Source organism: Littorina saxatilis, linkage group LG3 (genome assembly GCF_037325665.1).
Source record: "Littorina saxatilis isolate snail1 linkage group LG3, US_GU_Lsax_2.0, whole genome shotgun sequence".
Lineage (NCBI taxonomy): Eukaryota > Metazoa > Mollusca > Gastropoda > Littorinimorpha > Littorinidae > Littorina > Littorina saxatilis.
Genome location: NC_090247.1, coordinates 46,395,844 through 46,412,406, shown reverse-complemented (window position 1 = coordinate 46,412,406; position 16,563 = coordinate 46,395,844).

Sequence of the window (16,563 nt, the reverse complement as noted above, 5' to 3'; positions counted from 1 at the left end):
ACCAGAGTCCGAAGATTTTAAATTGTGCTGGATTCCACGTCATCTTGTGATTTTGCAAATATTGTTTATCACTGTTCCTTGTTCGGCCTAACCAGACATTACAGGTTTTTTCATAGTTAAGTTTCAATCCAGATAACTTTTCAAAGAAGTTAAGTTCATAAAATAGAGTTTCATAGGACCTTTCATCACCGTTGAGAAAAAGTGAGGTGTCATCGGCGAACTGACTAACTTTCTGTTCAGTTTCTGCAATCTGAATGCCTTCAATAGCTTTATTTTCTCTAATTCGACATGCAAGAAGTTCTGCACATAAAATAAACAGATAAGGTGAAATTGGATCCCCTTGTCGACATCCGCGTTCTATTGTAAAAAAGCCAGATGCCTTACCATTTACCACTACCGAAGACCTTATATTAGTATAAAATGCTTGTATCCATCGTTGTATATTTTCCCCAAAGTTAAAACATTTCAATACGTTGTGCATATAATCCCAGTTAACTGAGTCGAAGGCCTTCTCAAAATCAATTGAGACTAACAATCCTGGTAAATTGTTTTCTTTCAAGTAGTCAATGATATCGTATAAAAGTCTTATATTGTCACCTATATATCTCCCAGCCATAAAACCCGTTTGATCTTTATTAATTAGATTTGGTAGTACTTTTTTAATACGGTTCGCTATGCAAGATGATCCAATCTTGTAAGAAACGTTAAGTAAGGAAATAGGACGCCAATTTTTAAAATACTCTCTAGGTTTGTCACCTTTTGGAAGACATACAATTACACCCTCTCGTTGAGAAATAGACATCTCTGTTTTGGAAAAGCCTTCGTTTAAAGATCTGACAACAAAGCTACCAATTTGTCTCCAAAAAAACATAAAATTCAACCGTCATCCCGTCCGTACCCGGGCTTTTACCATTATTCATGCTTTTAAGAGAATGAGTTGCTTCTGCAAGTGTTATTTCTCCTTCTAAGACTACTGCTTCTTCTTCAGAAAGCTTAGGTAAAAACGGTGTATACGTGTCTAGGTCGACTGTTTCTATCTCCCTTTCTAAATACAAATTTTGGTAAAATTCTCTTGTTTCGTCTAGCATGTCATCAGTGTTTGACAACGTCAGACCATTTTTTGATATTATTTTGAACATTTGCTTACTAATATAATGTCTTTTTTCTAGGTTGCAAAAGTATTTCGTTACTTTTTCTCCTTCAGCCGCCCATCTTGCTTTGCTACGTAGTAATATTCCTTGTATTTTAGTTTTCCGTAAGTTTGTTAATGCATCCTTTTTTTCTTGCATTTTCAATAAGTCGTCTTCAGATTTATTAACAATTTTTTCAAGAAACTGAATTTCATCTTCAAGTGTTTTTTCTAAAAGTGCATCAGCCTTTTTTTTCTTGGCACTAAAATCTATTGTGGCTTTTCTAATTTCCATTAAAAGAGTATCTAAAAATAGCTGATCAGATATCGTTAAATGCAGATCATCAGTATCTATACTTTCAATGTTGTTCCTATCAGAATATTGATCTTTGACTGCTTTGATGGTCTTATGAACTTCTTCCACATATTTTTTATCTTTTAAGAGAGATGAATTAAATTTCCAATAATTGTTATGGCTCGTTTCCTTTTCAAACTCTAATTATAAAACTATTATTGAGTGATCACTTCTGTATCCTGGCAGGATGTCAGCATCTTTTATTGCAGAAAGCATGTTCTCAGATACCAAGAAAAAATCTAATCTACTCTGCTGAATTGGGTTACTACGTCTCCATGTAAATCTCAGCGTTTCCGGGTTAATTTCTCGCCAGACATCAACTAGTTCCAGTTCACCAGCCATTTCATTGACCGTTTCTTGCGCTTTTACATTATTATTTCTCTTGTAATTTTGGTAATCCAGCGCTGGATTCAAAACTAAATTCCAGTCTCCCCCTATAATTATGTTTGATATATGCAAGTCCTCAATTGTTTTTTGTAAATAAACATAAAAATCCGGATTATCGTTATTAGGTCCATAAATATTAGCTAACAAAATGTCTTTGTCCATAGTTTCAATGAAGACCAATAAAAAGTTTCCTTGGGTGTCTTTAATGACTTTCTTGACTTTAAAGTCAAAATTATTGTTAAATAAGATACAGACTCCACGAGACTGCGAGCTATGTGATGCAAAGTAGCACTCATAACCCCACTCTGCACGAATTTGCTTTTCAAGTTTAGTGTGGAAGTGGGTATCTTGTAAAAAGTATATAGAAAACTGTTTCTGTCTAAGATACTGAAATACATCTCGCCTCTTCTGAAAGTTTCCCAGACCCTGGACATTTGCTGAGGCTATCTTAATATCAGACGTGGCCGAGTGGTAACGCACTTGCGCTCGGAATCGAGAGGTTGCATGTTCGACCCTGGGTCGGGCCGCTATTTTCTCCCCCCTTTCCTAACCTAGATGGTGGGTTCAAGTGCTAGTCTTTCGGATGAGACGAAAAACCGAGGTCCCTTCGTGTACACTATATTGGGGTGTGCACGTTAAAGATCCCACGATTGACAAAAGGGTCTTTCCTGGCAAAATTGTATAGGCATAGATAAAAAATGTCCATCAAATACCCGTGTGACTTGGAATAAAGGCCGCAAAAGGTGAACATTCGCCTAACAGGCTTGAGGTTTGCTGGTCGATGTGAATGCGTGATATATTGTGTAAAAAATTCCATCTCACACGGCATAAAAGCGCTTTGAACTTCGGATAAGGCGCTATATAAATAAAGAGAATTATTATTATTATAATGTGCAAAGCCGGTTGAATGCATACATGGCAAGCATTGTTGATTTTCAAACAACGAACAAAAAACAACAAGAAATCAAAAGGATGTCTTACTGACATCAAAAAGCTGACAGACATTTTAGTAGAACAAAGAATGACACAAATATCTACTTCCGGGAGAGCACCTCTATTTAGTAAACAAGACCAGTTAAACAAACAATTTCTCTTTCCAAACACTTTAAAGTAAGCAACTTTGTCTGTTACCAAACCTGTTCAGTGCTGTGGATCAGCCCGCTTATGTACCAAACAAACATTTATACCTTATCTACATCAAAATTCCAAAATCTTTTTATTTTACGGAAAACAATTTACTTATTCACTAAAATAATTAGCACAAAACATATTAAAAGGTAAAAGCAAACAGACATACATGTACAAATCCATATCAAACTCCAATGTTCACAAAAAATCTTCTAATAAACTTCACTTTAAACACATTTCAGTCTCACTTGGTAACACATAAAACCTTGTCAGTACTTATACTGTTCAAAAAAAGAAACGCATAGCTTGTAATATTTGGATAATTTAGTTATATGGCTACAAGGATATCCACCAAACTGCAGAAAATGTTTATCTGGTCGTCGACCTTTCGTCCATTGCCACAAGTGAGCTCTGCACGTGACGCATGCGTTATCAGTGGCTACAATGTCAAAATTGCTCATTTGGCATGACCACTCGTCATGCTTCAGTGTAATCTCGTGAAACTCGGGGAATATTGAGCTCTCACCATGTCTTCCAAAACCCACAAAAGCGGATGATTGTTCGCCACAAAGAAATCAGACGACAATTCAGCGACGAAAGATGGCCCGATTGAGCAGAGAAGACCGCCAAATTGCATTGGGTCGTTTACAAGCAGGCCAAAGTCAAAGTGCAATCGCCAGGCACTTCCACGTGTCCCAGAGCACCATCAGTAGACTGTGGGTCAGGTTTCAAGCCACTGGCTCCGTTGCTGACTTGCCACGAGCGGGAAGACCAAGGGCGACAACTGCTGCTCACAACCGCTTCATACGGCTCCGCCACCTCCGGAATCGTTTCCTATCGGCCTCATCTTCTGTCCAGGCTCTCCCCGGGCCACACCGATTATCGGACCAGACCGTGCGGAACCGCCTGCATGAAGCTGGTTTGAGAGCTCGCAGACCTCACAGAGGAGCTGTCCTCACCCGCCGCCATCGCCAGAACCGAGTGCAGTGGAGCAACCAGCACCTTCGCTGGACCGTCCGGAATCACTGGAGACACGTGTGGTTCAGCGACGAGTCCTACTTCCTGCTCCAGCGACATGATGGTCGGAGGAGGGTCTACCGGAGAGTAAACGAACGTTACGCGCCCAACTGTGTGGATGAGGCACCCGTTCATGGTGGTGGAGGCGTCATGGTGTGGGGGGCGATCAATACCGCTGGAAGGAGCACCCTGGTGCACGTCCAAGGGCGTATAACTGCCCAGCGATACGTGGAGGAAATTCTGCGCCCACACGCCCTTCCTCTTCTGGCTGACCAGGATGCCATATTCCAGCAGGACAACGCTCGCCCGCACACAGCACGACTCACCACCCAGTTCCTCACCGACCACCATGTCCAGGTGCTTCCCTGGCCATCCATGTCGCCAGACATGAACCCGATAGAACACCTCTGGGATGAATTGGACAGACGTGTGCGCAGGCGAGAAGAAGCGCCGGCAAATCACCGCGATCTATTGCAGGCACTTCAGGAGGAATGGGACACCATCCCACAGCAAGATATCCGGCATCTGATCCAGTCCATGCCCAGAAGGTGCCGGGCAGTTGTTGCTGCTCAAGGCAGTCACACCCCCTACTGACTTGACAGCCTCGGCACCCAATCGTATTGATTGACTGATTGATTTGAAGATGCAAATGAACTGTGTGTGCATTCAACTGTGTCCATACCAAATTTCAAACAAATAATCTAAATATTGGATTTTCTGTTAATTTTTTCGAAAAATAAAAAAAATTTGGCAAGTAGCAACTATGCGTTTCTTTTTTTTATGATTTTTGCTATAAAAAAACATAAATTGAGGGCCAAAAAATATTTTCTACAGCATAAATCTCAAACCAAAAAACAGAGCAATGTTTTGTGAGTTTTGACACTGACGGTAGAATAATACCAGGTAATACAACATGACACAGGCACTTCAAACACAAGAAAATAAAAATGTGAAGTGGTAGGTGTACCACTTCACATTTTTATTTTCTTCAGTGGATATTCACGACAAACAGACATGTCGACAAACAAAATTCAATTGTTCAAAATATGTTTATATTTTAAAACAAACAAAAAGGCAAGCAAACAAAAACGCATTGATCATAGCTTTAGATATATGTGTGTGTGTTTGTATGTCTGTACGTGTTTAATGTATGAGTGCATGGGTGTGTGTAAGTACATGGGTGTGAGTATGAGAGGGTGTGTGAGTGCACACATGTCTTTCTTCCACATCATGTTTATATAGTTTATTTATTTTATCTGGACATTTTACATTGTCAAAACTAGGAAATAGTGATAAAATTTGCAGTCAACTACAAAGCACTCATTCATAAACATAAGGCATGGTTCTTTGTTCTTGTAATTATGTAACTGTTTGCAGTTTGCAATCACGCTGCGCTTGTTTCTTTTATAAGTAGCAACGCCACAGTTTAATCGATTTAAGCCACAGTTCGTCGCATGCCCAAGGCTACAGTTCTTTATTATACGTTATTTGCGTGTTTGACCAAAATATGACATTTTACACAGATCGAGACAGTCATTGTTCTCCGAGACCGCGCTAGCGGTCGAGGTGAACAATGACTGTCGAGATCTGTGTAAAATGTCATATTTTGGTCAAACACGCAAATAACATTTATGTATCGATCGAATTCCTTTCAGGTACTTATGACTTTGTTGTTGTTTTGACGATTGAACGAGCACACACACACATGCATGCAATCCACATGTATGCAATCAAACACATAAGCTTCATATTTGGGCGTTTCAGGTTGACCGAAACTTCAAAGGAACTACAAAACACACGTCATGTACTCACTTTATGGTTGTTTTGACATTGAACAGCACACACACATGCAATCAAACACATGACGGTTTTTTTTTTGAGTTCCTTTGAAGTTTCGGTCAACCTGAAAAGCCAAATTATAAAGTTTTGTCGGCCCCTGACGTCACATGACTCAAAGAAGGGAAATCCAATGTCCAATCGATACATAACTATTTGCAACAGTCCGTAGATGTGAAGGCTCATTAATTTCACTTGCCAGGAACAGAGTCCCACTTCGAATAAAGCCACAGTTCTTAATAAGCACAGGGCCACAGTTCTTCATATGCAACAGTCCGTAGATGTGAAGACAGACTTATTTTCATTTGCCGGTAACAGTTCGTTATTTGCACAAGTCCACAGTTCTTCGTATGCAACAGTCTGTAAATGTGAAGGCACTATAATTTCACTTGCCGGTATCAGAGTTCCATTTCAATCAAGACCACAGGTCTTCATATGCACAAGGCCACAATTCTTCATTTGCAACAGTCCATAGTATGTGAAGGCTCTCTAATTTCACTTGCAGTAAGTCCTTATATGCACAAGACCACAGTTCTTATATATATATGCAAATGTCTGTAGTTTTGAAGGCACTCTGCACTTGCCAGTACAAGGCCACAGTTCATCATGTGTAACACTAACAGTCCTAAGGCACACCTAAGGCCACAGCTGTAACAGTCCATAATTTAGGTACACATGCACAGATTTCACTTGCAGGTAGCAAACAAACAACCAAAAATACACAGTTCAAGCAAAGCCATCATATTGAATATGCACAAGGCCACAAATATTACTGACTAAGGTCAGTTCAGATCGAAGTAGGTATACTAGTTTCACTTGCATGAAAGTTCATGGTTCCATAGTCCATTGTTTGACACCAATTTCATTTATACATCCATGTTCCACAGTGGAATGAGTATAATTACCCTTTTGCATCACTTCAATATATGCCCACATGTGTGTGTGTGTGTGTGTGTGTGGTGTGTGTGTGTGTGTGTGTTTAAAAAAAGCAGAGCAACAAACTTGCAAAGTCAAATACTACTGTGATACACAAGACAGCATCTGCGGGCAATCGAAATCTCACATTACAATCAAACAACACACTGATTCCTTACCCAGTACCCAAGTCTGTGTGATGTGTGTTCTCATTATATTTGATGTCTGTTTGCATTTTTTTTGTTTTTTGTTTTTTGTAACACAACGTTTGAAACGTGCAATCTCGCTATTCTTTTTAAAACTGTGAAAAAAGCCCGTGAAAAACAAACAGAAAACAAACATCTGAAAAGCAGTTTGATTTTGCGAGCGAAGGTATTTTTGAAATTCCATACAGAATACTGGAGCAATCAATGGAAGGGGGAGAACTCAGGTTTGCACACATACGCAAGCTTACGCTCGGGATTCTTTCCCTTGACAGAAAAACTGGAATACTTTAGGAGCGAGTTTTAGCGTCAACTAAGGTGACTCGAGTCGAACCGGAGGTCGCAAAAACTCGGTCCGGTACGACTGGAGTGACGTCACCGGTTAACCAACTTTCAACCTTGCTTCCTGCGTAGGGTCTCTCCAGTTCCAAGATGGCTGCCAAGGCGAGGTGAGAAACTTCTGCAAATATTTTTTGACAAAGTTACGGATTGTGAGAAGACATTTGTTGTAAATCACTTAGCCTTTCAAAAATTAAGGATACTGGGTTGGATACTGTCTTGGTTTTAATGCATTTTATTTTAGCAGTGATGTTTATTTTGGGAAGAAATGAGGTCAACAGGAGTTTGGGTGCGATTTCGGCTCAAATGTACTTTAGCGCCCTGAACTTTTACCCGGCTGTTTTGCGCTCGATTTTCACGCTCACTTCTTCATTGACGTTCGAATCGATAGTTCAATGTTTTGGCATTACATTCACATCAACAATAAAACAGTACTGCTTGTTCATCATCGTCGTCCATCAACTCTCCACAACAGTAAATCCGTAACGCGCTTGTCGCCATCTTGTTGCAAGGGACAGCGTTTCCGCGAAGAAAAAAACCAGACATGCGCAGTGACCCTACCGTAGCTCAACCCTGTTCCTCGCGAAAACTCGCTCTAGATTTACTGAGTTACGAACAATAAAAAGCTAAAAAGCAGGGTTGCATGTTCAAAAGGATACGAGTATGGGTCCAGTTTACAAAGTTTTCCAGGCATTCCCTTGCTTTTCTTGGAGATAAACCCCCCTCCCCTTCTCTATGACTCTCACCACCTTCCCGTCCCCTCTCATTTGCTTTGCCTCTGCTCTAAGCTCTGCTCGAATCTTGCGCAACCTTGGAGGTAGATCTGTTTTGAGGGAGAGTTTTTTTGAAGTTTCGGTCAACCTGAAACGCCCAAATATGAAGCTTATGTGTTTGATTGTATGTGTGTGTGCCCGGGCTCGTTCAATCGTCAAAACAACAACAAAGTCATAGTACCTGAAAGGAATTCGATCGATACATAAATGTTATTTGCGTGTTTGACTAAAATATGACATTTTACACAGATCTCGACTGTCATTGTTCACCTCGACCGCTAGCGCGGTCTCGGAGAACAATGACTGTCTCGATCTGTGTAAAATGTCATATTTTGGTCAAACACGCAAATAACGTATATTGTAATTCAATCAAGTTTGCGTTTTAATGAAACAGATCCTGTGATTAATCAGAATGCACCAACTCATTAAAAATTACAGGTGACTAATAACAGCTATTGTGTTTTCAGCGTAGCAATAGGGCCCGATATTTAGACGAGACAAGTATAATGCCGACGAGTCGAAGACGAGTCGCATTATACTTGTTCGAGTCTAAATATCGGACCCTATTGCTACGATGAAAACACAATAGCGTTTATATAGCTATTCTGACATTAAATTCTGTGTTAAAATCATGTTTTTGTCAGCAACAAGGACCAGAATGGTCCATGTCATTGATTGCAGACGACGGTTCCCTTTCTGCATGAAGCCACGGAAATAACCGAACATTGAAAAACCCACGGACATGTATTACGGAGAAAACTCAAGATAACCGGATGCTTAGCATTACGTCAATATCTTAGGAATCATATGACGTTATGACGTATCATGCTTGCCTACGTAGATTGTATGTTCGAAAGTCTGACTTCTGTTGGGAATTCGCGTGGTGAAGACTGCGGTAAATCTGTAGATGATAAGAGAACAAGGATTGTCTCAGAAGAAACGACGAAATGTTTCAGACCGGTAACTTCATTTCAACATTGCACTACACAATGGACGTTCTATGTGACAGGAGAGTTTGCTGATTTTGTGTTAAACATTGGTGATTGGAGAGATCGTCTGCAAAAATCAGAGATAGGTCGCTTCAGATTGCAGCTTCTGGAAATTTGCAAGGTTTGCTGCCAGTTAAAGAACTGGATTTTACACGTAATGTATGTCATGTACAGTAAGCAACAACAAAAACACACACAAAGCAAATTGCATCATCTGTCTACTAGCCACAGACACAAGCCTGGCGAGGTATGCGTGTACTTTATACACGTGGAAGAAACCGGAACCATGCGTCTTTGTTATTGCCGATATCGTTTGGATATCGGCAAAAATGGCCAACTTTCGTAGCGTTATGCTTTGATGATCGGAAAAGGGATGTGTGAGACCATCCAATCACAGCCCCCGAATCCCCCCACGTGTCCATCAGGGCCCGTATGCATGAACTAGAAGTAAGAAACACAGGAAGTAGAGGCCTCTTTTCGAAGTGGGAACTCCCGAAGTCAACTTTCTAACACTGTTCACAATGCATGAACTGACTTGAACGCCAAAGTAGTGACAGCGAGAGTATTAAGGTCAAGGGAGGGGAAATTGGGGGAATCCCTACTAATACGCATGCGCACGTTTCTATCAACATGTCAGTCAACGAAAATGGCAAGGCACGTGTGCCGCTCAAAAAGAAAGTAGACACGGAGGGGCGTTCTGCGCCTTTTTCAGATGGTGAAATTGCTGTACTCTTGACAGAAGTGTTTTACGAAAGAACGGTTATTCTGTCCAAATTTCAGAACAGTCTAACTGTTAAACATAAAGACGCTGTCTGGTCCAAAATTGCCAAAGAAGTGTCGGTCTCTCTCTCTCTCTCTCTCTCTCTCTCTCTCTCTCTCTCTCTCTCTCTCTCTCTCTCTCTCTCTCTCTTACGACACACGCACACACAGACAAACGTACACTCATGCACATACTGACACTATGACACAAGTGACACTGACGGCACACATAAACACACACACACACCACACACTGCACACACACACACGCGCGCGCTCGCGCGCACACATATACACACACACACGCACCCATACACGCACGCACACAGTCACAAACAAATAACCACACACTCACTCTCTCTCACTTTCTCTCATTCTCTCTCAATCTACACTCATACACACACTGAAACTATGATGACACAAGTGACACGTCACACACGCACACACACACACACACACACACACACACACACACACACACACATACTCACCGTAGTGACACACATATACACACACGCGTACAGGTGAAAGTCAAGACATGATATGATTTTTTCAAAGCATAGGAAGGTTTCTTTTGCAAATGAATAAAATTAACACAGAGGCAAAACCCGGCTTTTGCAGTCGGAATGCAATTGCGGAGGCTTAAAAAGGAAAAGATTAATAAAAAAAAAATATATAGATCCCGGCGGAACTTGAACCCGGAGCGAATGAACGAGAGTCCGGAACCGTTACCACTGCACTATGTTACTCGTGTAGAATAGAGGCATGATGAAAAAAGGCATTCTGAGTTATTCAGTCGTGCTGGTTTGAAAGCTCGCCACCTTCGCCGAATGACTCGAGCACGTTTTTTTCGGTCAGTAACTGATCGAACTGTCGCTTTTGAGTCACTCTGTTTTAAGCATTTCACCTAAATTAAACAAGAATGTCACAGTCCGTGTCTATGGTGCAAGGTAGGAGACCGTCTCATTGTAGCCAAGTTACGACAGTTGCTCGATTGACGCATTTCACGTCTTCGATATTGTGTCTGAGATCATTTCCCAATGAGCTGCCTTTAAAAACGGAATGTCCTGCAATTGTAGTATGCGCTGGAGGTTTCTTTTGGATGGGTAAGGACCCTTGAGATGCGATATCGTCGTATAATTATGTCAAGCGAGAGGCCCTTGACATTGGAAGTGGGAACTTCGAAAGCAAAGTTGCCAGCTACTCGGTATGCACGAGCTAAATTGAACGCCGAAGTAGTGGCTTCGAGAGTTCTGAGGTCAAGGTCGAGAAAATTGGGGGAATCCCAATTAGTGCGCATGCGTTTGTAAACGGTAGGCTTGGTGACCAGAAGAAACGAATCCCATCGCGAGTTCGTAAATGGGCAAACGTTGATCGCGCTGTAGCTTTTACTATAATTGTTGTTTTTAACTGGTTGAACGAAAGCTGTGATAATTGTCCTTAAATAGAATGACTGTCTATAATAATGATTTCGTTGACCAGAATGTTGGGGACAATAAAAAAGGTTGTTTATGTGGTAGCGAAGTCGGTTAACTTAAAACTCCTTTTGTAGTGTTTTTTTAATGATTGTGTATCAGTAAAACTGCTGGACAAAAATAGTTTGGTCAGAGCGAATGTTTGTGTTACTGGTAAATTTAAAAAGGCAGAACTCCATTTTTTGGGAATCAAGATATAAGGTGTAGTGAAAAGAAGATAAGTTCAGCGAATTTCATATTATTTGAGAAAATGTGTGTCCGAATTTTTAAAACAGAAAAATTGTTGTACTTAGGTGTTTGTAAATTACGTTTGTCCTCGTTAATTGTGAAGAGGATGTATGTTTATATAAAGTTCAAAGTCAAGATTGGATTTTTGTAGCCTACGTGCGTGTGTGCATGTGTATTAGACATAATACATAGACATAGAACACTTTATTATCTCAATTACGATAAACTCGGGTGTGGTGAATCACAATAAACAGCATAAAACGTAAGAACATGAATAAAATATCAAGGCGCAAATATAGTCAGCTCATCATAGTGTGGGGAGTGGGTACTCACACACACACACACACACACACACACACACACACACACACACACCGTCGAACACACACACACACACACACACCGTCGAACACACACACACCGTCGAACACACACACACCGTCGAACACACACATAACATCGAAAACACACACACACACACACACAGACAAAAACACACCCACAAACACACACACACACACACAAACACACACACACAAACACACAAACACACACACACACACACACACACACACACACGGCACGCGCGAACACGCAAACAAACGTATGAAGGAACAGACGCACAATTATACCCGCACGCACGCACACATAGGCATACAGGCACTCGCACAAATACACACACACACACACACACACACACACACACACACACACACACACACACACACACACACACACACAGATAAAGCAATGACAAAAAAAATAGCAGAAACTTACACTTCAACACTCGAACACACACACACACACACACACACACACACACACACACACACACACACGCACACAAACACACGCCCGCACGCACACAAACACACACACACACACACACAGGCTCACACATGCACACAACGACGCCCATTTTCATAGAAACACAGTAACCCCCTCGTATAAGCGGGAATGAAAGAGTGGTGGCCAATGACCCAGAACAAACAAAAGTCAAAGCTGGCAACTCAGGTTTGTATTCAGGGAAATTTGCACGAAATGCATGCAGAAGATACGACTTTTCCCTCTATTTTCTCTCTTTGGGAGCGTCAGCTCGGTTTGACATGAAAAACTGAAGAAAAGCCCTGCCTTTTTGCACTGAGAAACTGTGGAAGTAGCGTGTTTACTACTGGGTCTGGCTGTAGTACATTTACCCTCATTTACTTCCTCGTTAGCTTCCAAAGTAAACTCTTTTTTCGTCCCATGCATGCGAAAGTGAGGATGTACTTCCGATGTCACTCAAAACTTTAGAAGTAGTCGCAAAATACCCTGAGTTACTTCCTCGCTTTGCTTCGAGGTAAACCCTTTTTCCGGCCCATGCATACGAAAGTGAGGCAAGTACTTCCGATGTCACTCAAAACTTCGGGAGTTGTCGCGAACTTCCCCCATAAGCATACGGGCCCTGAATAGCTATATTTGTCGATAGCCACTCGCTAAAAAATCCATTAACAACCTGCTGGCGAGGCGCATTGATACAACCTCAACTAGTCTCGGTTAGCTTTGAGGGTCATTTTACAAGTAGGAAATATGAAGTACCAACGAAATACCGAGACCATAAGGTATGCGAAGTGATGACGTCGAATACGTGACGTAAGTTGATGCATGCATTCTTTCAGACTACGTCGGTCAATTCCAAAGATCGCTTTTGTGATGAACAGAATTTGTTTTGAGTTTGCTGTCCAGAAACCCGTCAAAAAAGATGGGAAAATGTAAGTGAAAGAAAACAAAACAGGAGGAGAGTGATACGATAGGAATACATAGACATATTTCTTGGGACTTGACCCTTGCAGGTAGGTGGACTGAAAGTAGTGTGTGAACAGAACAGAACCAATTCTGTCTGTTTACCATCGCATGAAAGCAGGAAAGAGATCGTCGTCAGATTAAATTACAATAACATTAACACGCTTCCATTTGAAACTTCTCGATCTTCATCGTGGATTGACGCCCTCCCAAAGTCTAATTGAAGCCCTCCGTCGCTTCGCTCCGTCGGGCTTCAATTACCTTTGGTCGGGCGTCAATCCCCGATGAAGACCTCGAAGTTTCAATTGGAAACATGTTAATGTGTAAATATCATGTTAAAATAAACAAAAATAAACAAATGCCAAAGAGTAAAAAAAAAAATTACGGGCAGATGGAGATCCGAACTCGACTCAATCACGCATCAGGCGAACGAGAGAACCGTTCGACCACGGAATCAGTTGAAAATAAACGGACACTGTCATGCATTAAAGAAGACGCTAGCACGCTTTCATCACAAGCCGGTATGATCGAGCATCGGTTGAAATCTTTCGCGAGCGGTATCTCGTATTTGTCCGCAATGCATTGGTGCTTAAATGACACCAATGTGTGTCCATGAGGGACATAAATCTACAAACAATATTTTAACAAGATTTATTCAAAATTGACGGTTTTAGAGGAGGGGGATGGGTCCTCTAACTTTACAGCTCGGAGACACCCGGGTAATTCTTTACCGGAGTTTCATGAATAACACTTAGCGGACTTATCGAGCGGAAGTGGTTTTACAGGCCGGTATATGAGTTGCAGCTGTTTCAAGAATACGAGCCCTGAAAAAACAAATCTCATCGCGAGTTCAAAAAGGCGAACGTTGAGCGTTATTGCTGTTGTTTTTTGAATGGTTAAACGAAAGGGTCGGTTCAAACCTGTGATGATTGTCTTGGAATCGAATGACTGCCTATGACAATGACTTTTTTGGCCTGAATGTTAGGGAGAAGAATAAATGATTATGTTGAACTTTTGTTTAATAATTGTATATCTGTAAAACTGTTTTGGACAAACATAGATTGGTTATGGGGAAAATTTAGGTTACTGGTAAAGTTCAAAAGGAAGAACGTTATGTTAGGGTATGAAGATATAAGGTGCAGTAGACCGTAAATAACTAAGTTTAGTGACTTTTTCATTATTTACTGGGGAAATATGTGTCAAGAAGTTTAGAAAAGACAATACTAGTACTGTTCATCGGTGTTTTAATTTGTTTTCTCTCGTTAATTATTGATGACGATGGCGATGCATGGTTATGCACAGTTGAAAGTCAAGATTGGATTTTTGGTTGAAAGCATAGGAAAGTTTTTTTACGCAATTAAAAACAAGTCGCGTAAGGCGAAATTACTACATTTAGTCAAGTTGTAGAACTCACAGAATGAAACTGAACGCACTGCATTTTTTCACAATGACCGTAGTCCGCCGCTTGTGCAAAAACGGAGTGAAACTGACGAGCTTGTTCAGCGCGGTACTGGTTTCGCTGTGCTGCATGGCACGCTTTTCTGTACCTCTCTTCGTTTGAACTTTCTGAGCGTGTTTTTAATCCAAACATATCATATCTATATGTTTTTGGAATCAGGAACCGACAAGGAATAAGATAAAATTGTTTTTTAATCGATTTCGGAAATTTAATTTTGATCATAATTTTTATATTTTTAATTTTCAAAGCTTGTTTTTAATCCAAATATAACATTTATATTTTTTTGGAATCAGGAAATGATGTAAAATAAGATGAACGTAAATTTGGATCGTTTTATATAAAAAAAAAATATATTACAATTTTCAGATTTTTAATGACCAAAGTCATTAATTAATTTTTAAGCCACCAAGCTGAAATGCAATACCAAAGTCCGGCCTTCGTCGAAGATTGCTTTACAAAAATTTCAATCAATTTGATTGAAAAATGAGGGTGTGACAGTGCCGCCTCAACTTTTACAAAAAGCCGGATATGACGTCATCAAAAGTATTTATCGAAAAAAAGAAAAAAAGTCCGGGGATATGATTCCCAGGAACTCTCATGTCAAATTTCATAAAGATCGGTCCAGTAGTTTGGTCTGAATCGCTCTACACACACACACGCACAGACAGACAGACAGACAGACACACACACACACACACACACACAAACACACACACACACACATACACCACGAAAAAATGTAAAAATGAACACAGAGGCAAAAACCGGTTGTTGCAGCCTGAATGCAATTGAGGCCTAAAAATAAAAAGATTAATAAGCAAATCAAATATAAAAATATTTAGATCCCGGCGGCACTTGAACCCAGATCGTCGGATGGAATTCCGAATCCGTTACAACTGCACTATGCTACTCGTGTGGAAAGAGCATGATTTTTGTTTGTTTGTTTGCTTAACGCCCAGCCGACCACGAAGGGCCATATCAGGGCGGTGCTGCTTTGACATATAACGTGCGCCACACACAAGACAGAAGTCGCAGCACAGGCTTCATGTCTCACCCAGTCACATTATTCTGACACCGGACCAACCAGTCCTAGCACTAACCCCATAATGCCAGACGCCAGGCGGAGCAGCCACTAGATTGCCAATTTTAAAGTCTTAGGTATGACCCGGCCGGGGTTCGAACCCACAACCTCCCGATCACGAGCATGATGAAAAGATGTGTCATGAGTTATTCAGTCGTGATAGTTTGAAAGCTCGCCACCTTCGCCGAATGACTCGAGCACGTTTTTTTCGGTCAGTAACTGATCGAACTGTCGGTTTTGAGCCACTCTGTTTCAAGCATTTCACCTAAATTAAACAAGAATGTCACAGTTCGTGTCTATGGTGCAAGGTAGGCGACCGTCTCATTGTAGCCAAGTTACGACAGTTGCTCGATTGACGCATTTCACGTCTTCGATATTGTGTCTGAGCCATTTCCCAATGAGCTGCCTTTAAAACCGGAATGTCCTGCAATTGTGGTATGCGCTGGAGGTTTCTTTTGGATAGGTAAGGACCCTTAAGATGCGATATCGTCGTATAATGATGTCAAGTGACAGACCCTGGAAATAAGATTGAAAGTGGGAATTTCGGAAGCAAAGTTGCCAGCTTCTCGGTATGCACGAGCTAAATTGAACGCCGAAGTAGTGGCTTCGAGAGTTCTGAGGTCAAGGTCAAGGAAATTGGGGGAATCCCAATTAGTGCGCATGCGTTTGTAAACGGTAGGCTTGGTGACCAGAAGAAACAAATCTCAT